The sequence below is a fragment of the Prionailurus viverrinus genome, chromosome F2 (assembly GCF_022837055.1).
Source record: "Prionailurus viverrinus isolate Anna chromosome F2, UM_Priviv_1.0, whole genome shotgun sequence".
NCBI lineage: Eukaryota > Metazoa > Chordata > Mammalia > Carnivora > Felidae > Prionailurus > Prionailurus viverrinus.
Window position 1 is genome coordinate 2,516,258 of NC_062578.1, and position 25,047 is coordinate 2,541,304.

The window sequence follows — 25,047 nt, forward strand, 5'->3', positions numbered from 1 at the left end:
AAAAGGAATTTAGTTCTGCCAACACCTCGATTTTCACTCCATAAAATCTATTTCAGACCTCTGACCTCCAGAACTGTAAAATAATAAAAGATAATAAATTAGTGCTGCTTTAAGCCACTTAATTTATAGTATTTTTATAGCAGCAGCAAGAAACTAATACAAATCTCAAAAAAGGAATTTTCAATCTTTGCACTTGGGCAACAAAAAACCATGCTTGAAGCTGAAGTTCTAATCGCAAAGAGTTCCACAGGTTTTAGTTTTGGTTTCCTTTGTTAGATAAGAGAAGCAGGATAGTTCTCTTCTTATTCTGAAGAGCATGTCTGAGGTGCCTGTACCAAAGGTAACACCCCATTGTTGGCACTCTGAGTTGGGTGCACATCCACCCTCCCACCCCTCCCCCAGAGACACGAAGACCCTGCCTATACTACAAGAAAACAACTTAACCATTCAGTTGTAGCACTTGAGCCCAAATATCAGAGTTTTTCTTGTAACAGATCTAGATTGAACACGGGCTATAGATCCTAGACCTGACCAGTGTCTCCAGAAAACAACCAACATGTAAGAGAAGCATCATATCCACGTAATGTTTCATTTCAAAGAAAACTGAATTAACAAAGGAGATAAATGAAAAGGAAAATAAAATAAAAAATTCTCAATGACAATTAAGTTCGTTACATGCGAGGATTTTTGTATGGCCGTGTTCTTTTTTCTGGAATCGTCTTCTACCATATCTTGATGTAGCATTTTCTCTCATTTCATCTGGATTTCACATTTTACTTCCTTTTTTTAAAAAAAAATAATTTTTTATTTATTTTTGAGAGAGACAGAGTACAAGCAGGGAAGGGGCAGAGAGAGAGAGGGGGAGATATAGAATCCAAAGCAGGCTCCAGGCTCTGAGCTGTCAGCACAGAGCCCGACGCGGGGCTCGAACTCACGGACCACTAGATGGTGACCCGAGGCAAAGTTAGATGCTTAACCGACTGAGCCACCCAGGCTCTCCTCAAATTTTACTTCCTAAATACACTAATTAAAAAAAAAAAAAATCTTTGTTAAGTTTTCCCTCTTGCTTACTTTAGTTTTCTTTTTAAAATTTATCACTCAACAAACTAGGAATACAGAGGAATCTCTCAACTTGAAAAAAGGACATCTACCTCCAGCTTACAGAACACTTAATGGTTGAAAGAAGTGAATCGGACTTAATGGTGAAAAACAAGATAATTTCTCCCTAAGATGGGGAACAGGTCAAGGATGTCCCTTCTCACCATTCCTATTCAACATTGTACTACAACTCTTAGATAACTCAATGAGACAAGGAAAATAAATGATAGGTGCAGAGATTGTAAAGGAAGGTATAAGTGTCTCTGTTCACATGGTATTATTGCCGAGGCAGAAAATCCCAAGATTTACAAAAACACTCTTGAAACTAATAAGCGATTGTAGCAAGATTGCCAGATTCAAGGCTAATATACAAATCAATTTTATGTACATCAGCAAAGAACAATTTGAATTTAAAAACTAAACACACACACATAATTTATATTATATTAGTACCCAAAAATGCTTACATGTAAATCTAACAAAATACACTCAGAATCTGTAGGATGAAATTAAAAATTTTGATGAAAAATCCAGGATGATCTAAATTAAACAGATATTCCACTTCATAAATAGGAAGTCTCAATATTTTCAACATATCAGTTATTCCCAACCTAACCTAAAGATTCAGTGCAATACCAGTGAAAATCCCAGAAAATTACTTTGTGGATATCAAGTAACTGATTCTAAAGTTTGCATGGAAAAGCAAAATGCCCAGAATAACTAAGGTACTAATTTGAATAGAATTGCAGCCAGCACTTTGCAGTTGTTCAATATTTGTTAAATATCTCATTACACCTTTATTTTTTTAACGTTTATTCATTTTTGAGACAGAGAGAGACAGAGCATGAACGGGGGAGGGTCAGAGAGAGAGGGAGACACAGAATCTGAAACAGGCTCCAGGCTCTGAGCTGTCAGCCCAGAGCCAGACGCGAGGCTTGAACTCACAGACTGCGAAATCATGACCTGAGCGAAGTCCGACGCTCAACCGACTGAGCCACCCAGGCGCCCCATCATTATACCCTTAATTAAGAGAAATGACTATAGTCATATAAAACTTTTATTTTGCAGTTTATATGTTTTGATTCTAATTTGAAAAAACGAAACAAATATTTTAAGTCCTAGGTTTGAGTGATATCACTCCTATCATACCCGGACCCCCTTTCACACTGTGGTCTTAATCATAAGGGTTAATTGCATAAGCTTTATTACGTGGAACACAGATGCCAAAACAGAAAGCAAAGGATGATATGAGAAGTGAAGATGAAAGACAAACTGTTAACTGTCTAATAATCTCTTAATATGGAAAATCTCTACTTTTCTGGGGGAAAACAACACATTTTTCTGACTTTGCATTTTGTTGTAATTTAAACTTATTAACTGCTTCTCTTACACACTGCCCAAGCCCTGTTATATCTTCTCAGTAATACATAGAAAAAACTACATAATTTTATAATTTGCTATACTATTTGGAAATACATATTTCTCTCAAAGCCCAGTGTAAGTATTTCACATGAGCATTTTTATAAATCAGATACAATTATAATGACATAATTGCTGATCATTATCTTGTATTCATACTTTTGTTCAGCTAACTCTGCTTCTCCAAGGCAATTTATATTTTGTTTTATTATACCACTGGATCAGTGAGTCTTAACACAGCAGCTTGGATAACATCAATTAACAGACTATGTCTGCATTGAAAAAGATCTATTACCTACACGATGTAAATAAGAGTATAATATACAACAACATTTTTCTTTCAATTTAAAGATACTGTAGAAATCTGAATAAATAAGAGTTGACAGTAACATTTTAGTGTATAAGTTTGGAGCTTTAGTGTAGTGTTTTTTAGTGATAATTGCACTCAAGCCAACTAAAGTTAAGAGTCTGTGACAGAGAAATAACATATTTTAAGGAAAAGCAAAAGCAATAATGAGTGTAACTAATATTTACTGAGAAATTATTTTGGACCAGGCACTATTCTACAGGTTTTTCAAACATTGACTAACTTCCACAACAATCCTATATGATAGGTTGTTTTTATCTGTATTTTGCACATTAAAAAAAAATGCCAGAGAGTTCAGAAGCTTACTCAATAATACAAAGATAATAAGTGGATAAGCCAAGATTGAAATGAGGCAACCTGACTTTATATTAATCACTCTCAACATTACACCATTCTTGTTTGTTTCTAAATACAACAAATGATGGTTACAATCATTTGAAGTAAAAGAGAAGTAATATTAAAACCAAATATACAATATACATTAGAATGTTGTTATCATTATATAAGAAAACGTAGTCTTAAACATCAGAATTGGAACTTTGAATTTACCCTGATGTAGTTTCAAGCCCAGACAACAAAGACAGAAAACACCCACTTGTTAACAGGAGCTGTGTCTCGATGGTAGTTTATTGTACTATAAAGATGGAACCCAAAATGTTGTGAGAGTTGTAGTAAAATTTAATCCAACAGCCCTGTGTCTACGGTGTCATCTAAGATAGTTTATAACTGTGAATAACTATTTTCCGGGTGGGGTTATTTTAACAGAAAATGAAGAGAACCGAGCTTTTCAATTAGATTATGTAGGCAATGCTAACCAAGAGTTGGAGTCACGAAAATATTTTCCTGGTTTCAGAAATGTGTAAGGACAAAATTAAGTGAAGCAAAAAGAGTACTGTCTTAGGGCTTTCTGGAGAAACAGACCAATACGAGACGGATCTAGATAAAAAGGAGAGATTTATGGTAAGAAGTTGGCTCACATGACTGTGAAGATGGCAAATTTGAAATCCATAGGTCAGGTGAGAAATTCAGGCAGGGTGAATAGTGCAGTCAGGACATAGAATATCTTCTTTGGGAAACCTCACTGTTAGCTTCCAAGACCTTTCAACTCAATGGGGGAGGTGCACCCACGTAATGAAGGATAATGTCTTTTATTTAATGTCAACGGATTGCGGATATTAACCACATCTACAACAGACCTCCACAGCAGCACCTGTAGTAGTGTGTGATTAAACAAGTAAGTGCCAGAGCCTAAACAAGTTCACACATAAAACTAACCATAAGAAGTTCTAAATTTACAGCCACAGACCATGGATTAGTGATCAAACTGTGGTAGCAATAAAATAATGAATGTCTAGAATGGTCTTGAAAGGCGGCAGAGTAACAGATAAACAATTTACCAAAGAATAAAGTGAGAACCGATTTGAGGATTGAGGGAGGAGTGAAAAAGAATCCACTCCTGAAAGAGGACTAGAAACAAATACGAAATTATATATGTTCATTTGGAAAGAGATTTCATGCTTAAGCATTTGAATAATGTGAGCTGCTCATAGGTGAGTGCATAGCTTGTCAAATACTTGGTGAGTCAGGTTTTTCTTATATGAGAAGTATTTTATGATTATTTATTGGCTTTATAATTCACATTCACAGTATAACAATACCTGCCATGATTTTATAATCATATACCAAGTTACAAGTTTGACACTTATGTATGAGGTTGAAAAAAATATAGATCCCTTTAGGGTAGAAAACAAAGAAGACTCAAGGATCTCATTTTCGTTAGGAAAAATCCACACCACCAACTTCTTAATGACAGAATGCCTAGTGCTTTTCATTTCTTCACAGATCTCAGTGGAAAGAAGTTACTACCGGCAGTATGTAAAAATCGTCCGTAAAATAAGAATGGAATTAAACTTTCAAGAGACATACCATGGAAAGATCCTAGAATCAAACTTCCTCATTACCAGTATCAATCTGCTACTTACTGTCTCTGTGACCTTGAGAACATCACCCAATAATTTTGTACGATAGTTTTCTTATATGTTGACCTGACTGTGTCTACTTCCTACAGCAGTTGTGAAGATATAATGGGTTCATACTTAACGTACTTTAGAAGTCTCTGGCATCATCTGTATGCTCATGTTACTAACCCTATATAAAGATCAGTAGCTATTACTAATGTAGAGTGGTATTAAGGGGTTGAATTGATAATTCATATGTTAAAACAAAGTGAAAGACAAGGAAACATGCCAAATAGCCAACAATTCACATACTTTCAGTCTCTATATTCTGGACTTTTCATATACATGGATTCACATGATATGTGGTCTTTGTGACTGGCTTCTTTCACCTGGCATAGTATTTTCAAGAGTTACCCATCCTGTAGCATGTATCAGTATTTTATCCTTGTTTAATGGCTGAAGAATATCCAGTTGCATGGATATATCCTATTTTATTTACCTATTCATGAGCTCATGAACATTTGGGTTTTTTTACTTTTTGACTATTATGAATGAAGGTGCTATAGATATTCATGTATAAGTTTTTAAATGAGCATATATGTCCAATTCTCTGGGGAATATACCTAGGAGCAGAACTTCTGGGTCATAGCATAACTCTATTCTTAACATTTTGAAGAAATAAAACTCTTTTTGAAAGTGGATTCATCGTTTTAACAATCTCACCCTTAGGTAAGTATGTTCCTATTATTCCACAAACTCATCAATCCTTGTTATGGACCATATTTTTTTTATTGTTTCTATCCTACGTGGTGAAAAGTGGTATATCCTTTTGGTATGAAATGCATTTCCCTGATACTAAGATGTTACCCATCTTTACAGGTGCTCATCTGCCATTTATATATCTCCATACCTTATTTTTATTCTTATTTATTTTTTGTGGACTTTTATTGTATTATTTTTTGTGGGCTTTTATTTTATTTTTAAATATATTTTATTGCAAAATTGCTTCCATACAACACCCAGTGCTCATCCCAACAAGTGGCCTCCTCAATGTCCATCACCCACTTTCCCCTCTCCCCCACTCCTCATCAAACCTCAGTTTGTTCTCTGTATTTAAGAGTCTCTTATGGTTTGCCTCCCTCCCTCTCTGTTAACTTTTTTCCCCTTCCCCTCCCCCATGGTTTCCCGTTAAGTTTCTCAGGATCCACATATGAGTGAAAACATATGGTATCTGTCTCTGACTGACTTATTTCACTTAGCATGATACCCTCCAGTTCCATCCATGTTGCTACAAATGGCCAGATTTTATTCTTTCTCTTTGCCAAGTAGTATCCCATTGTATATATAAACCACATCTTCTTTATCCATTCATCAGTTGATGGACATTTAGGCTCTTTCCATAATTTGGCTATTGTTGAAAGCGCTGCTATAAACATTGGGGTACAAGTGTCCCTATGCATCAGCACTCCTGTATTCCTTGGGTAAATTCATAGCAGTGCTATTGATGGGTCATAGGGTAGATCTAGTTTTAATATTTTGAGGGACCTCCACACTGTTTTCCAGAGCGGCTGCACCAGTTCGCATTCCTACCGACAGTGCAAGAGGGTTCCCGTTTCTCCACATCCTCGCCAGCATCTATAGTCTCCTGATTTGTTCATTTTAGCCACTCTGGCGTGAGATGATATCTGAGTGTGGCTTTGATTTGTATTTCCCTGATGGGGAGTGACGTTGAGCATCATTTCATGTGTCTGTTGACCATCTGGTTGTCTTCTTTGAAAAAGTGTCTATTCATGTCTTCTGCCCATTTCTGTACCTTATTTTTATATTCTCTAAACAATAGAAGAAATGTCTGAGCCAGCAATAAGTACTAGTCATACAAACCTATACTGGCAGAGTTGACTATGTGCCCACCACAAATACATCACAAGTTTTTTGACTTGATATTCACAAAGAATGAAGACAGCAGTGTTCATGTCCAGACACTTTGTTGGTGGCTCATGAGGACAAAAGTGGCATCCACCGAGGTCACTTCAGAAAGTTAGCTCTCTGAGATATTGCTGACAGAGCTCTGGGATGGGTTTGCTGCCTTTAGAAATTGCTGGAGATAAATGCCTTTGAATTAATGTCTCAGTCAGATTATGAGTTCAAGATGAAAGAATGAAAAAAACTAACAGCAACAAATGACTAAGTTTGAAAATCAAGGATTTATTTTCACACATGCACAGCATGCCATGAAATGATCACCACACACTGGTCTTTCCATAAACACCTCACACAGAGAATAATTGCGGTCAATAGTGTTGCTCAAATGGGAAGGAAAGCAGTGTATTATTAGAACAAATTCTCAAAGCAGAAAGAAAATAACTATCATTATATTATCGGGTTTCAACCTGAGTTACTTTGGTCCATTTGCGGATACTTTTCAAATAAGGACAAATTCCTTTTCTTTGTAATACTTTCAGTCAATTCTCAGTGAACGGAGAGCATCTAGCTTAGGGTTGATGTAAAATTATCGTGGCATTCATTTTCGAAACTCAATCTTAATTCGGTTCAAATAGCAGAAAAAAAATTAAACTCTTCTCAGAAGATAAAGACTAGACTCATCTATTTTACAATAACAAAGAAATTGGTTGTTCATTAACACAGAAATTGTTCTGACGATACATATAGGTTGACACATTTTCTTTAAAAAAATTTTATTGAGGTATAATTGACATATAACATTATATTGGTTTCATCTGCACAACATAATGACTTGATAAGTGTACATATTGTGAAATAAACACCAAAATAAGTCTAGTTCCATCCATAACCATACAAAGTTAACTTCGTATTTATTTACACATTTGGCAATTTTCAGATACACTCTACAATATTGCTGACTGTAGTCACCAAGGTATACATTATGTCTCCCGGAGTTATATATATATTTATATATATATAAATATATATAATATATAATATGTATATAATATATAATATAATATATATAATATAATAAATTATATAATAAATATATATAATATAAATATAAATATATAATACATATAATATATTATATATTATATATAATACATATAATATATTATATATTATATATAATACATAATATATATTTATAATAGAAATATAATATTATAATATAATAAATAATATAATATGTAATATAATATATAATATATATTATATAATATAATATATTATATATATTTATATATATATATATAACTGGAAGTTTGTACCTCTTGGACTCCCTTCACCTGTTCCTCCCACTCCCCAACCTCACCAACTCCTCCCCTCTAGCAACCACTATTACGTGGTCTGTACCTATGATTTTGGTTGCATTTGGTTTGCTCATTTGTGTTGTTTTTCAGATTCCACATATAAGTAAAATCATATAGTATTTGTCTGATTTATTTCACCTAACATGATACCTTCCAGGTCCATCGATGTTGTTGCACATGGCAAAATTTTGTTCTTTTTTAGATTGGGGCAACACAGCAATCCGTCAAGGGGACTCACCTTTAGAACCTACCAAATATATGCTCTGAGAAGGCTCAGACTACAAGGACTAGCTAAATATAAGTGTTTGAGACAACTCTAGTGAACTTCTCAGCTGTTAACCAGAATAACCACCCAACATGTGAGTGACTAAATATTCAACTGATTCCAATCCCTTGGTGGAGACTCTCATCTGGGGACCCAGATATTGTGGCAAGAAAACAAATAATCCCTGTTGTGCCAATTCCTGACTCACAGACTGTGATAATAAGTGATCGTTTTACATCAATTTTTTGGCAACATGTTTTGCAGCCATAGCATCTAAAACGATTGCTAATATAATTTGTAAAGACTCACAAATTAACACTAGATAAAGACAAATTTGGAAATCTAAATTACTTTTGTTAATATTCATATGGTTCATAGTCATTATAGTATGATTATAAATATTTTGACAGCTATTTTGTGAAAATGTTATTATTATTGATTGTTACAATCTATTTAGGCTTTAGTATTTTTACCTCTCATAACGTTTCACCTACATTGTCTAGATGTTTATTTTTGTTTTTTCTCATCTCTCTTATTTACAAAAAATGCTCTTTGAAGATTGGGAAGATATCTCTTATTTCTATAACCTCTGTATTTTCACAGTGCATGGAAAATAGTACGAATTCAGTAAATATTTATTGTGTGGACTAAACAATATCTTTTTTGCATCATTTCTATATGACATTCAGGTTTTTTTTCCCCTACTTAAAACTGTAAACCTAATATTTGGGTCGTTGTCTTCTCACCAAATTTCATATTTCTTCACTCTACAACTCCTATCAGTCATAAATTTCTTTCATTCTGAGAAAGCTAGCTGATTTTTTTTGCAATATTTCTTATATTTCTCTGTTGTGTTAGAATAAATTCTTTGGTTGTTTAAGATTGGAGAAAACTATTCATCCTCTTCAACTATTCAACTTCAACTTTCTCGGGGTCAGAAAGAACTTCTGCTCTCCTCCTGGACATGGTAGAGGCCAAATGCTTGAAAATGGGCCCCATGTTGTTATGCAACCTTAGCTGTCCATATGTTCTCCAACTCACCAAGTATTTCATTGACAAGTAGAGATTATGACCAAGATAGGGCATAAATAATTTTTATAAGTAAATGACTCCGATTCCTATGGACATCCATTTGTGGGTCATCAGGTTCCTTCTTACAGCCTGTACCAAATATTCTTTGTGACTGGTGAACTAAGGAAAAAACAAAGTTTCTCATGGTTTCCAGATCGTTTACCAGAATATGCTGGCACCATCCAATAGCAGACAGCTGTGGAACTACAGTCCCACTCAGGTGTCATTCAGAAGGACAGTGATGAAGGGAAATCCTACTCCCAACTCTTATCCAATGAGTAAACTTTTGAGCAGGGCATCTGATCATTCTTTTCAGCTAGAGAGATAGCCATATGGATCCACACTAATTTTGAACAATGGATAAATTCATGATCACTGGCCCAGTGAATAGGGACCTTGAGGAAACATAGAAAATTATAGTTAAAAGCAGATCTTAGGAAAAGGTATGGAATGAACCTTTCCAAATGGGCACAGTGAATGAAAATATTTGATTTATGTAAGTGCTTATTAAGAAGCAGTGTCCCTGTAAACTGTTCTCAAAGGTCAGGCGGACAAGATGAGGTGTTTAATGGATGCCAGTCACTTTCTCCCCTTAGCTGCTCCTAGACTTGCCCAATGAGAATTTTGGGCAATTTTCATGAGAAAATTGTGCCTGGCAACAGAGATGGGCATTGCAAATGGACACAGAAGTACCAGCCTCCACTCACAAAGGCCAATCTGAGTACCACTGCTGATTGCTCAGCTGACCAAGGACTAGATTACAGCTCTTCAATGGCACTATTGTCTGAGGAGATAATCCAGTTACCTGGCAGGTTGATTACATTGGACACTTTCATCATGAAAGGAATGGGGCTTTTTTGAAATAGGCACTTACTCTGGATAGGACTTTGCTTTCTTTCCCTGATAAAAGTGTTTCTGCCAAAACCCTCCTCTGTGAATTTACCTAATACCTTATTCAATGTAATGGTAATCCATACCAGACTGATTCTGAACATGGATTTATTTTATAGCAAATGAAATGCAGCATGAAAACATGCTAACGGAATTCACTGGGTTCTTTATTTCTGTGGCACAGCTAGGCCAGTTAGAATGGGGGAACGTGTGCTGTTCCTTTTTTTTTCCTTTAATATACGTTGACTTCTTCAATGTAATTTATTTTTCGATCAGATTGAGAAGGTAGTGTGGAGATCTCCCATAGACTCCACACTCAATTCCCCCCGTTATTAACATCTTCTGTTAATATGGCATGTTTGTTATAATTAATGAACCGACATCAATATGTTATTTTTAACTAAAATCTATATTTTATTAAGATTTCCTTATTTTCACATTCTTTTAATTATTTATTTGGCCTTTTAAAGTCTTAATGACACCTGTTGGGTGGCAATTCTGGGAGACTGAGACAGCACTGGTATATGGGGTTCATCTTCCGACAGCCAGGGTTTACAGGGAGCTGGCAAGAATACATAACTTTTATTTGGTATGCCAAAATCACTTTGTGACCTTAGAAGTGTCTATCCTGGTACTACAAGAGGGACAATATAGTTCTTGACTTCAAGGCACTTGCTTTTTATTTGTATAGATGAAAAGCATATTGACAAAGAATACTAGAAAATTAGCCAATTATCTGTCAATGTGGTAAAATGTGGTAAAAAATAATAATAATAATGAACCAGTTCTGTTTACACTCAGTTTACTTCTCATTTACAAAGAGATGTATAACCAATAAAAATACAATGACTTTAGCTGGCTCTGCTGAATACAACTGGGATATTAAGAATGCACAGGGGGTAGGGCGCCTGGGTGGCTCAGTCAGTTGAGCATCCGACTTCGGCTCAGGTCATGACCTCGCAGTTCGTGAGTTTGAGCCCCGCATCAGGCTCTGTGCTAGCAGCTCCGAGCCTGGAGTCTGCTTCAGTTTCTGTGTCTCCCTCTCTCTCTGCCCCTTCCCTGCTCATGCTCTCTCTCTCTCTCCTCTCTCTTTCTTTCTCAAAAATAAATTGAAACATTGAAGAAATGAAAACATCAAGAAATGAAATGAAATGAGAGGCAGTAGGAGTTGTGATCCTTCAGTGAGAAGCTATATGATTTTCAGTCTTTGATAACTGTTTTGAAAGTTTTGATATTAAAAATGGAAATGGTAATAGAGGATGCCTGTGAAAATAAATAAGGACAGACAATGAGTTCCCATACAAGAGGCATTATATATATATATATATATATATATATATATATGGTTTAGCTTGCCTAGGTTAGCTTTTTTATGCCTGCTTTATCTATGTCTTATTAAGGTACATAAAATGTGTCATTGTTCTCTCCCTATGATAGTTTCTTAGGGTAGAGAACAACATTAATAGAATTAACCTTCACCCAGGCTCTGTTCAGTGCCCATAGACCACAGGCTCTCGGCTAGTCCTAACCCCTCTGAAAACCAGAAACTCTGATTCACAGTCTGTGTCCCAAGGCCCTTCTCTTTTCATGGCTTGATTTACTGCATAAGATGGACAGAGGAAACTTGTTACCCTCTGACACTCTGGCCATAGTAAGATGTGTAAGTTTTATAGCTTATGTTGTTAAAGACAGAAGTGGTTTTACTTCGTATTTTATTATATTTTCCCTTGCATTAGAGAATGTTTACATTTATCTCCTATGTTTGCAGAGATAGCGTATGTTTTATTTTACAGGTAGTTTTAAAAATGCCATAAAAAAATCACATGAGCCAAATTCAATAATTTTAAACCAATTAAAACTACATTCTTCTTCATTAGAAAGTAGGTGTCATAAAACATTTTACTTTGGATTATTAATAAAATACTAGAATGGAAATGTTATCTAAATGAAAGTAATGAACCATTATTTCAATATCTCTTCTGAAAATAATGTTTTTAAAGTTTTGATGGATGCCATTTTAATACTTGTAGGGACCTAACAGTATAAGTTTATTATCTTTTATATTTTTGGGAGAGATTTTTAATAAAAAACACACACAAGCTGTCTCAATAGAAAATATTAAGACTGTTTGGAAAGATAACTAAAAGAAAATTTGTTCAGGTGTTTAATCTTAGAAATGATCTCTCTGGCAAATAGATCGAGGAGAAATGTTAAGGTTTTAATGTTTATCTTAAGAAAAAAAGAGGGAAAAGATAATTGACAAATAGTTTTAAAATAATTTGAACTCAATGCTAAAACCAAAGTGACTTAGGGTCTTCTGGGTGGCTCAGTTGGTTAAGTATCTGATTTCAGCTTAGGTCATGATGTCATGGTTTGTGGGTTTCGAGCCCCACATTAGGCCCTATGTTGACACCTCAGAGCCTGGAGCCTGCTTCAGATTCTGTGTCTCCCTCTGTCTCTACCCCTTCTCTACTCACACTCTGTCTCTCTCTCTCTCTCTCTCTCAAAAATAAACATTAAAAAATGTTTTAAAAATTAAAAACAAGTGACTTGATAGAATTACTAGACTCAAATGATAAGAAAACTCAACATTACTTTGGATATTTTGGAAATATGAGATTATTTCCTGTGCTAAAGTAATTATATCATTTATAATATTAAGTTTATTTGAAATAATCTCTATACGTATGGTTTTTTCCCCAAATGTTTTTTAATTCAAGTGTAACAAATTGGAAGTGTCTCAAAACTTAAGCTCAAATATGCTGAATCTAAACCACTGGATGGCTAAAATGTCTTGCTAAGAAGTTCCTAAGAGTATGAAATAGGCACGGTGAAATATCATGGTATTAATTCAACAAACTAGGAACTTTAGAGATCTGAGATATTTGCTGTGTATTGAAACAGAAGACCTTAAGTGAATATCTAGGATGAATTTTCAGGTGGAATTCGAACTCGAGGCTAATGACTTCTGGAAGTTATTTTCAGTTTTAGGATTGTATGTTTAATTTTTTTTCAATTTTGTTATGTTAGTTGTTTAAAATATAGTTTCTAGAGCAGTAAGTCTAATTATATAATTGTGTAATTCCAAGTAATATTTTACGTAGCACAAGTAAAACAAAAATGGATCTTTGGGAAGATGACTGCCTCTAGACCTGGGGCAGGAGATGTACAAGTGAGCCTGGAAAAGCTTGTAGTGTCAGAAATTAGGGGAGTGCTCAAAACCTAAAACCAGGGGTGCCTGGGTGGCTCAGTCGATTGAGTGCCTGCCTCTTCTTGGTCATGATCCCAGGCTTCAGTCATGATCCCAGGGTTGTTGTGGAACCTAGCCTTGGTTCTGGTTCTGTTCTGAGCATGAGTCTGCTTAAGATTCTCTCTCTCTCCCTATGCCTTTCTCCTCCACTTTAACCCCCACCTCTAAAAACAAAACAAAAAACAAACAAACAAAAAACCCACAGAGTATGTCAAAGGGACACAAGAGCCAACTGAAACAGCTCCCAAGAGCCAAAGGTGGAATAATTAATTAGAGAACAAAAAAAAGTAAATAAAAGTAAATAGACTATAGCCATACTGCTATGGGCTTAATTGTGTTCCCATAAAATGTTTATGTTGAAACTCTAACCCCCAATATGATAGTGGTTGAAGATGGGGCCTTTGGGAGGTAATCAGGTTTAGATTGGGACCTTGTGAATGGATTAGTGCTATGATAGGAGAAGTGGTTTCTCTCTCTCTCTCTCTCTCTCTCTCTCTCTCTCTCTCTGCCAGGTGAAGACACAGAGAGAAGGCTGGCTGTCAGTAAGTCAGGAAGAGAGACCTCACCAGGGAATTGAATCTTTCTGGACCATGATCTTGAACTTCACAGCTGCCAAGATTTTAAGGAACAAATTTTTGATGTTTATGCCACTCAGTGTGTGGTATTTTGTTATGGCAGCCCAAGCTAAGGCACATACTGATATAAATAAGTGAATGAATGACAAAATAGGGGAGAAGGGACAAAACTCTTCTCTGAAGAATTCCAAACAATTTATGTAGATTCTCCCACTCTCAAGAAAGGGCAGCATACCTCCTGTAAGTACAGGCTACTTGTGACTTTATCCAAAAAGGACAGTATGACAAGGAGAGGAGAGTAACTAAGGTGGCAAAACCTGGAAAATACTCCCTCAGCCATGTGGTCAAGAGTATCAACAGCGATAACTCAATTTGAGAGGATGTACCCTTGACATGATGTGATGGTAATGACTGTTTACCTCTGAGTTCTTCGTAACAAACAAGGTATATTCCAGTCTGAACATGGGAAAAACATCCCGCAAACTACAATTCAGGGAAATTTCTGCAAAATACCTGACCAGCACTTCTCAAAATTCTTAAGGTCATTGAAGACCAGGAAAGTCCGAGAAACTCCCAGCCAACAGGTGCCTAAAGAGACATGATGGCTAAGAATAATGTGGGACCCTGGATAGAATCCTGGAACAGAAACAGAGCACTAGACCAAAATGAAGGAAGTGTGACAAATTCTAGAGTTTAGGAAAGTGATAGTGTACCATATCAGTTTCTGAGTTTTGACAAATGGAAGGAACATGGTAACTTAACATGATAATCAGGGAAACAATAAGAGTATGGTGGGAACTCTACAGAATTTGCAACTTGTGTACAAATAAAGACTGTTCTACATAAATATGAAAGTATTCTAAAATAAAAATATGTTTTAACAAAAAGGGCAGAGGTAAAGCAAAATTCCTATTGTCAGTGTTGTTAGTCATCTTGTACATTGAACATCAGTATTTAATAAATATATATTACGTTTCAGTTATATAAGTATTCTATAATCATTCTATCAGTATTTAAATATTTAGTGAGTATCCCAATTATTTTATCATAAAACTTTAATCTTCATTGCTTCATTTCCATCTTTTTTCCCTCACCTGTAATGTTTAGTCTTTTCCCCCTGAAATATTTTGTTCATTGTATGTTTTCCCAATCATTCAATAACTTCAAATATACTCCCCAGTAATAAGAAGTTGATATCTGGACTTCTGGTCTCTGAAGTCTGTGTATTGCTGTGGTTGGAATATGCTGAAAGGTGCTGTGTGCCAATTACTTACATCCTTCCTACCCCAACACCCTTCTTGTTTCGCACCCATCATGGCACCTCTCTGCTTATATCAGCATTAACATTTTTACTTTCATTCTGCTTACGTGTCATCATGATAACCGGGACCATAAACTACAGAACATTAGTTAGTTACCATGTCAATCTTCAGTCACCTTTGTATTGCTTCTGCAGCTTTCCCTTTGTAGTCCTCTGTGGCGTAGTGACGGTACAGCATACCCATTCCTGGGTTAGGTTCTTTCCTTCCACATGCATGAATCCTGCCGTAGAAACACTCTGGCCTTTACTCTGCCATGCATTCTTGTCCATAAAAGTATCAGTCAATTATCTGACCAGTGAGTATAATAGAACCACCAATACTCACAGCACACTCCCTTTTTTACTCTGTGTTTGAGATATTTCTCTCTGTAGGAAGCAAACGGAAAAAGGAAGTCGAGAGGACGAGAGGAAAAGGGGAGGGAGTAAGAGAGACAGAAACAAAGAAACAAAGAGAAAAGATCCGTTCCTTCAATTTATAGGTTTTTCCTGGCAGACCCTTCCTCTAAGGGACATGAGTGCAATACTGTCTATAATTAGGGAAGTAGGTATTTGTCTGTAGCTCTATTATTATTAAAGGTGTTGTTTTAATCTCTGCTTGCCCAATCTCCTCGTCCAACCCACAAGTGATTCTGAATCTGTCTGGAGAAGAATTATTTATTGGGTTTTCTGGAATCCACACATACCCACTATTATGGTCTTACTTATGTTCTATAATCCCTTACCCTAATAGCAACATGTACTAAGAATGGGCATTTTAAAACTATTTTTGTAGCAAGCCATGGAACCACTAATGACTCAGTAATTTAAATTAACACATTGATCTAGGTCACCTTTCTAATTCCCTTTTTACATATGAAATTTTAATGTGGAGGCCCAGACAGCAGCAATTCTGAGAAACTAAGCCACTGAATGAGAGCGGCCTCAGCACCGGCTCCTGCCTAATGATTTCCAAATCCGTTCTACCTCTGCTGCCCGTGCTCCTGTCTTTGTTTTGCTTTGCTTTGCTTCAGTCTCTCATTTGGACTGTTAATCTCATTGGACCTCAGGTTCTATCCTAACCAATTTTTCTTCTTGGGCTTCTACAGTTTTTCTTTTCAAACTCTCATGGTTTGGGCTCAAAAACTTCCACTAGTCAAATTTCCTGAGCGAGGCACTCGGGTTGTTTATAACTGGACACCACCTACACGAACACCTCTCAGTACCTCACCTCATTCTCTTGTCTTTACAGACACAGCGGTCTGTCTCTATGTCGCCAGCTTGCCAATATGTCCATTCTAGATGGGTTTTCCAAACAGCCTATAGGAATATTTCTGCTATTCATTGCTTCTCTTTCATAAAAGCAGAACTCAAAAATGATTTCCTGCTTCAAGCCCTTATGAACAATTGCTTGGGATTTGCTTACTCTTCCCCCTAGTGCGAAAAAAAACCCAATAATATCATTTATGCCTTTTATCAGCATTCTGGTTTTTGTTAATTAATAAATATTGAAACTATACACTAATATAGTAAATATCTCTATTATTTAATACATTAATTGATATGTGTTAATACTGGCTTTATTAAATGTTTAATAAATTAACAGTACTATAAAATATTAAATGCTTAAACATGTATAAAATGTTAAATAAAATCATTAAATATAAAAGCGCATTAAATATTTAATATATTATATTAAGTATATTCTATATTATACATATTTATATATATACATTTATACTAATTGCATATTCAGAATCTTTCTAAGAAGTAGAAATAATGGACCTTATCCCCTATTGCAATAACATATTAATATTTAAAATCTGCCCTTAATATTTTAACTAGTGTCTTAGACAGTTTGGCTTGCATTACAAAATACCATGGAATAGGCAGCTTAAACAATAGAAATTTGATTCTCACAGTTCCAGAAAGTCCAAGATCCAGGTACCCCCATATTTGCTGTATGGTCAAGACCTTTGTTAGGGTGGCCCGTGACACAGGTGGCAAAGAGTTGCACAGAATGGAGCACCAAGCAGGACAGGACAGAGTTTATTTGCTCTCCAAGGGAGAAGAGGGGCCGGACATCTAGAGAAATGTCAGCTCTGAGCTTCCGTCAGGCTGGGCCTTTTAAGTTTTGTTGTTGTTTGTTTATTTGTTTGTTTGTTTGTTAAGGATGTGACAGTGTTGAAGCTGAGCTCATGGCAGGTATGGAGAGGTATGGCCAGGAAAAGCAAGAGGTGGCAGGTTTTTCAAAGGCCTCTGTCCAAGACTTGTCTGGGATGTGGGTTGTGGTCAGGCTAGAGAAGATTATGTTTTATAGCTATGATTTATTCTCTGAGAATGTAGGGCCCCTTGACCCAGAAAACCAAAGAGGGCCAAGTGCAGACATCTGTGAGTTTTGTCTGTAAGTGTGGTGGGGCTTTGAATAGAATCCTTTCATTGCCCCTCTCTTTATTTAAAACTATTTTTGATTGGGAGAAGTCATTTTTCCGTAAGTACTTCCTGCCGGGTAAGGGCCTATGCCCTACTTAGCTGTCCCTACTTAGCTGCAAGAGAACTGAGAGTGAGAGAAAGATTGATAGTGGACTGCTCTGAAAGCAAGGGCTTAAACGTGAGCTTGTTGAGACCTTAGAGAACGAACAAGAGCTGAGATTTGGTCCTGAATGAGATTAGATATTTTAAGATACGGGGCCCAAAAATAAGGGCTAGTCCAATAACCACTAAAGGTCCCAGGAAAGGAGAGAAGCATGAGAACCAAGAGGCAGATATCTAGTTTCCAGGAAAACCAATCAGAACCCCCGTTCTTACATGGTTTTTGACTGCTTCTAGTTGTGTTGATGATTTTTGTCAAGGCTGTCTCAGACCTGGCCTGACTCATTTAAGTAGAAGCAATATTATTTCCGTAGTAAAGCATAAGTTCTCCCCTGATTAGCAGTCAGTAGGTCTAAAGCTCAACAGTTTTGAAGATCTACTTCTGCCGGGGAATCAGTGTGTCTCTCCAAGTGGTTGGAGTGTGGAAGCCAAGCCAGCTTCTTTTTTTTTTTTTTTTTAACTTTTTTTTTTTAATGTTTATTTACTTTTGACAGAGAGAGAGAGAGAGAGAGAGAGACAGAGCATGAGCAGGGGAGGGGTAGAGAGAGAGGGAGACACAGAATCCGAAGCAGGCTCCAGGCTCTGAGCTGTCAGCACAGAGCCCTACGTGGGGCTCAAACCCACAAACCGTGAGATCATGACCTGAGCCAAAGTCGGTTACTCAACTGAGCCACCCAGGTGCCCCAACCAAGCCATCTTCTTTTTGACTCAAGGTAAGAGACAGCTCCTGTGTATGGATAGAATGGGCTATTCCTCCTGTGCCTAACACAATTTTTGTAAAGATGGCAAGGAGGAAGAGGATAGACATTGGCTCAGTTCTGCAGCAGTGGGATAAAGACTGGGTTTTTACTCGAGTGCCTGTTACACTCTGCCCCAAGTATACGAGGACTGGTGAGTTGGGCAAGTGATGTCAAAACTTAGGTATATGAGGGCTCAGTGCTCCTTCCATGTGGGGGGTAAGCAGACAAAGGCCTATGTTTTATAGAGAAAATCGATGTAAGAGTTGGGCTCCATGTAGGGCAAGAGGGTGAGTTGGCCTGGTGTAAGCAAAAATCCTAAGGATGAGACAGATTGTTGATTAAGTTGAGCTTTGGAGAGGGAGACATTATCACCTTTGTTGGGAAGGCGAGGAAAGTGATGGCGTAAGAAATGGAAGTGGGCAAAGAACAGCTACAGAGGAGAAGGTCATCCACATGTTGGATAAGGGTACTATTTGGAAGAGAAAGGTTAGAGGAATCTGATGCCAGTGCTTATCCAAAGAGGTGGTTAAGCTATCCCTAAAACCCTATGGGAGAATTGTCCAAGTTAACTGTTGGGAGTGTTGGGTGTTGGGGTCAGTCCAGCTGACCCTTCTGTATATTTAGTGTATAATTACTCAGGCTAGGACTTCCAGTACTTATTAAATAGAAGTATTAGTAGCAGGAATCCTTGTTTTGTTCCTGATCTTAAAGCAAAATTTTCAGTCTTTCACCATTGAATATAATGTCAGCCGTTGAGCTTTTTGTAAGTGACTTTTATTATGTTCATGCTTGTCTACTCCTGGTTCACTGAGTATTTTTATTATAAAAGGGTATTAAATTTTGCCAACTTTTTTTTCTACATCAATTGAGATAATCATGTGGTTTTTCTTCTTTATTCTATTATTGTGGTATATTATATTTATTGGTTTATATGCTGAACTCTCTGTGAATTCCAGGAATAAACCCACTTGATCATGGTGTATAATTTTTTAAATGTGTCACTGAGTTCTCTTTGCTAGGATTTTCTAGAAGATTTTTGCATCAATCTTCATCTGGGACATTCATTGGTCTATAGTTTTCTTGTAGTGTCTGACTTTAGTATCAGGATAATGCTGGCCTCTTAAAATGACTTTGGACGTGCCTCTTTTAAACATTTTTGAAGAGTTTGAGGCTTGGTGTTAATTATTCAGTAAACGTTTGATAGCATTCACCAGTGAAGCCATCTGGTCCTGGTCGTTTCTTTGTCGGGCTTTGATTATAGATTCACTTACCCTAACTTGCTATAGATCTGTTAAGATTTTCTATTTTTTTCTAACAATCTAATTTTAGTGGATTGTTATACCTTTCAAAGAATTTGTTCATTTCATGTAGGTTTTCTGACTTCTTGGCATATAATTTTTCCTAGTATTCTCTTATAATTATATTCATTTCTGTAAAATCAGTTGTACTGTTTTCTCTTTCATTCTGATTTTAATTGAATCTTCTTTTTTTTTAGTCGATCTAGCTAAAGGTTTGCTAATTTTGCTGAGCTTCCAAACAACAAATTATTGGTTTCACTGATATTGTCTATTGTTTTCCACTTCTGTATTTTTTTTATCTCTACTCGAATCTTTATTATTTCCTTTCTTCTCTTAGCTTTGGGTTTCGTTTGTTCTTTTTCTGGATTCCTTGAGTATAAAGATAGGTTTCTGATTTTAAATCTTTTTGTTTGTTTTCATTTGTCTTAAGGTTTTTCTAATTTCCCATGTAATTTTTCTTTGGCTCATTGTTTTTCTAAGTGAATGTTATTTCCACTTTTTGTGAATTTTTCAGTTTTCCTTCTACTATTTATTTCTAGTTTCTTTCCATTGTGTTCATAAAAGACACTGTATATGATTTCAATCTTTTTAAATGTTTTAAAACTGTAGCCTAACATTTGCTCCATCCTAGAGAATATTCTATACGTCCTTGACAAAAATGTGAGTTCTGTATATGTTCTGTATATGTCTGTTAGGGCCAATTGTCCTGTACTGTTTTTAAGTCCTCTGTTACTTTTTTGATTTGTCTAGTTGTTTCATTATTGGAAATGGGGTATTAAAGTTTCCTGCTATTATTATAAAGCTATCTACATTTCCCTTTAATACTGTTTATGTTTGTTTCATATATGTAGGAGCTCTGATGCATATATATATATTTATAATTTTCAGATTTTCTTCAATTGAACCTTTTATAATTATATAATATTCTTTGCCTCTTGTAACAATTTTTAGCTTAAAGCTTATTTTTGTTATACTAGAATGGCCACTCCTACTCTCTTTTGCTTGTTATTTGCATGGAATATCTTTTTTCATTCTTTCACTGTTAACCTATTCATGTCCTCAGGTCTAAAATGAAACAGCATAGTTGAATCTTACTGTTTTATCCATTCTGCTAATTCTTTTGACTGGTAATTTTAATCCCCTTTACATTTAATATAATTACTAATAGAGAAGAGCTTACTTTTACTATTGTGTTAATTGTTTTCTGTATGTCTCTAACTTTTTGTCCCTTAATTCCTCCCTTGACTTGTTTTGTGTTTAATTGAGTTTTTTATAATGACACATTTTCATTTCTCGTTTCCTTTTGTGTATGTTTTATAGATTTTTTTGTATCTTTATCATGAGGATCACATAAAACATTCCAATGTTGTAACACTCTATTTTGATGTGATAACAACTTAACTTCAATCACTTATAAAAATCTACTTTACACTTTTGCCACTAATTTTTTGTTGTTAATGTTACAAATTACATTTTTATGTATTGCATACCAATTAAAATAAATCTACAGTTATTTTTATACGTCTTTTATTTTTTTAATTTTATAAAATAATTAAAAGGGGGATTATAAACCAAAATTAAATAATGGGTTTTTTTGTATGTATAGTTAGAGCTGAGAGCTTCATATTTTCTAATTGCTCCAAGTTACTCTCAGTTACCTTTTTATTTCAATTTTAAGACTTCCTTTAGCATTTCATGGAGAGCATGAGTAGTAGTAATGAACTCCCCTACCTTTTGTTTATTTGAGAATGCCTTAACTTCCTCCACATTGTTTAACAACAGTTTTTCCAGACATAGAATTTTTGGTTGAAAAGTTTTTTTTCTTTCAGCCCTTTGAAGATATCATCCCATCTATCTATCTATCTATCTATCTATCTATCAATGCCCTTCTTACTTACAAGGTTTCTGTTGAGAAATCCACTGATCATGTTATAAGGACTTCCATATTCATTACATACTATCTTTCTATTGCTGCTTTCAAGATTTTCTCTTTGTCTTGACTCTTGACAGTTTGATTATGATGTGCCTCACTGTGGGTCTCTTGAGTTTCCTATTTAGAGGTCATTGAGATTCTTATATTTGCATATTCATGTCTTTCCTCAAATGTATATACTCTGTATTCTTCAAATTCAACATATTTCTTCAGACAAGTTTTGTGCCCCTTTTTCTAACTTATCTCCTTCTGGGTCTCTTATAATGTATATGTTTGTCTGCCTGATGGCATCCCAAAACTTCCTTTGACTCTGTTCACTTTTCTTCATTTTCTTTTCACTCTCAGACTCCATAATTTCCAATAAACTGTCTTTTAGGTCACTAGTTTTTAATTTTCCCTGCTCAAGTCTGCTGTTGAACTTCTTTAGTGAATTTTTCAATTCAGTTGTTGTATTTTTTTTTTTTAGCTCCAGAATTTCTACTTGGTTCATTTTTATAATTTCCATAGCTTTGTTTGATATTCTTATTTTGTTCATGTATTGTTTTCCTGATTTTATTCATTATGTCTTTCTGTATTCATTAAGCTATTCAAGACAGATGTTTTAAAAGTCTTTGCCAGTTAATACATAGACCTGGTTGTTTTAGGGTCAGTTTCTAAAGACTTATGTTGTTCTTTTAAATAGTCCTTGTTCTCTGTCTCTTTGTATGCCTTGTGCTCTTTGTTGAAAATTGAGAATTTGGAAAAAATAGCCATTTCTTCCAGTCTTCGAAAGGGTCATCTGAAGCTCTTTACCTCATGGCATTCACCACTGCTTTCAACAGCCTCCAACCTAATATCCTACCTATGCTGACTGTTCTCTTCCGCTCTCCAAGTCAAGTACAAACCAGTACCCAGACAGCCCCCAGAGAAGCCAACATATTGCAAGTTCCACTTTTTTCTTTTTTTTTTTTTTTTTTTTTTTTGAGCAGCAGGCAAAAGTTTGTTAGAGTATAAGATTAGAAAGTAAGACTAGTAGGAAAGCTGTCTTTACAGAGAGGGGACATTCAAAAGTGAATGCCCCTTTTCCTTCTATCCTTAAGAGGAACTTGGAACTGAGCAGTTTATTCCCCACTACACCATGGTCCACCAGAGGTGGGATATGGCAAGGGCAAGCGAAAATGCCATGAAATTTCCTGGCATTTTGATTGAGGCTTTTTATTGGTTAGGTATTTGCTTGATTACTGCCACATCTTAACTACTTTCTGGAGTTCTTACAAAGCCATTGTGACCTGTATGTTGCTTTTTATTTAGTCTTTCCGTGAGCAGTGAGGGCTTGGAACTTCTTGTCTGCCATCTTTTTGACACCACTCCAGAATAATCCGCTTTTATGTTCCCATAAACTTTGTGGCCATGCTCAAAAGTCCAATCCCCGTCTTCAATTGAAGATTTTTCGGGATGATTCACTAGGCAGGGCTGATAATGACAGCACCCACTACCCAGAACCGCAAGTGTACAGGTACATTCTATGAAAAGAAGATCATGCTAACATTCAAAAATGTGAATTTAAACAGATAAAACCTTAAAATATAAACACTGAAAAACTTTATAAATATCTTCTCAAATATAGATTTATAATCGATATAGTGTTACCTCATTCATTTTTTTTTGTTAAATAAAATACTGACAAGTACTAAATAAGCAATAAATATTTTCTCTTTCCCCTTTTACTCCACCGTCTTCCACGGGAATGTACTCTTTCCAACTCTTCTCCCTCCCACTATGTTAACCAAAATTTTACAATCTCAGCAATTGTACAATCTTCACTGAATGCTGAAGATTCATCCTATTAATTATATTCAATAGATGGTAACATAGCATGAACATATTAAAATATCCGTGCACTTCAAATATTGGTGTATGATAGTCTTTAATGACTAAATTACAGTAGACTTATGTAATGCTCTTGATTAAATGTATGCAAAACATTCTGACCTTGAAATTATACTAAATAATGATTGGCACAATTTACTACCGAGCATAACCAGGAACAGTGTAAAATGTACTCTGAATTATTCTTATCATACCTGGGAAAATTAGAGCATTATATTTTTCATGGCACTTACAAAAATCAATCAAGTTTAGTTCCGCTATTTCTGATAAAGTGTCCTTATTTTAGAATCACCAAAGGGGTCAAATTGGGTCCAAGCCCTTTCTACCTTGGTCTGTGGAAGCTAGACCCTGCTGGACTCTTCAAGTTCCTTCGGTGTACAAAACAAGTTTGGAGATAACGCAGATGTTTCTTTGCAAACTATGCAAGAGTTTTTGGAGACAGAAAAATTGCGGGATTGAAGACTTTTATTACAAATGTGAAGCTTATTTGTAGCATCTGCATATTAATGAATCTTATGGCCTTTATACCACGGTTCTTTTAGTTGCAGTCTGTCACAAAATGGAGAATCTTTAGAGCCCCTTCAGGAACGATACGAACTCCTTAAAAATCAGGACAATAAAGTTAAGCAGGACATCTGGGAACATGAAGAATGTGACAATGTGATCAGAATATGCTCTGTCAAAATGAGAACATTGAAGGATTTCTAATGGCTCCCTAAACAGACCTATTGGGTGACATAAAGTTGAAATACCAAAGTGGAAATGAAAATTATTTTCTCCCTAGCACTGCCATAGCATTTATCTTATTGCCTTTTGGTTTCACATTTTTGTTTCCTTCATAGGATCACGAGCAATTTGAGGACAAGTTCTGCCTGTTCTTTTTTACTTTTAGTGTGTGTGTGTGTGTGTGTGTGTGTGTGCCACAGCCCATTGTGTAATGTCTGACACATAATGGACATTCAGTCAGTATTTGTTGAGTGAGTAAAGGAAGGTTAATGTTCTGCCAGCAACATTTTCTATGGGGATAACAAGCACTGGCCAATTAGAAATTAGAAGGCATTTATAAATATATGATGAGAGACAATCAATAGATTTCAAAATATTCTTTTGAGTCTTCTAGGCTACTAATTGACTGAATGC

General features: G+C 35.7%; 1 pseudogene; it reads left to right on the forward strand.

The window, feature by feature from the left end:
- Positions 1-25,047, forward strand: part of LOC125156684 (protein DBF4 homolog A-like) — a 79,634-nt pseudogene that overhangs the window by 11,336 nt on the left and 43,251 nt on the right.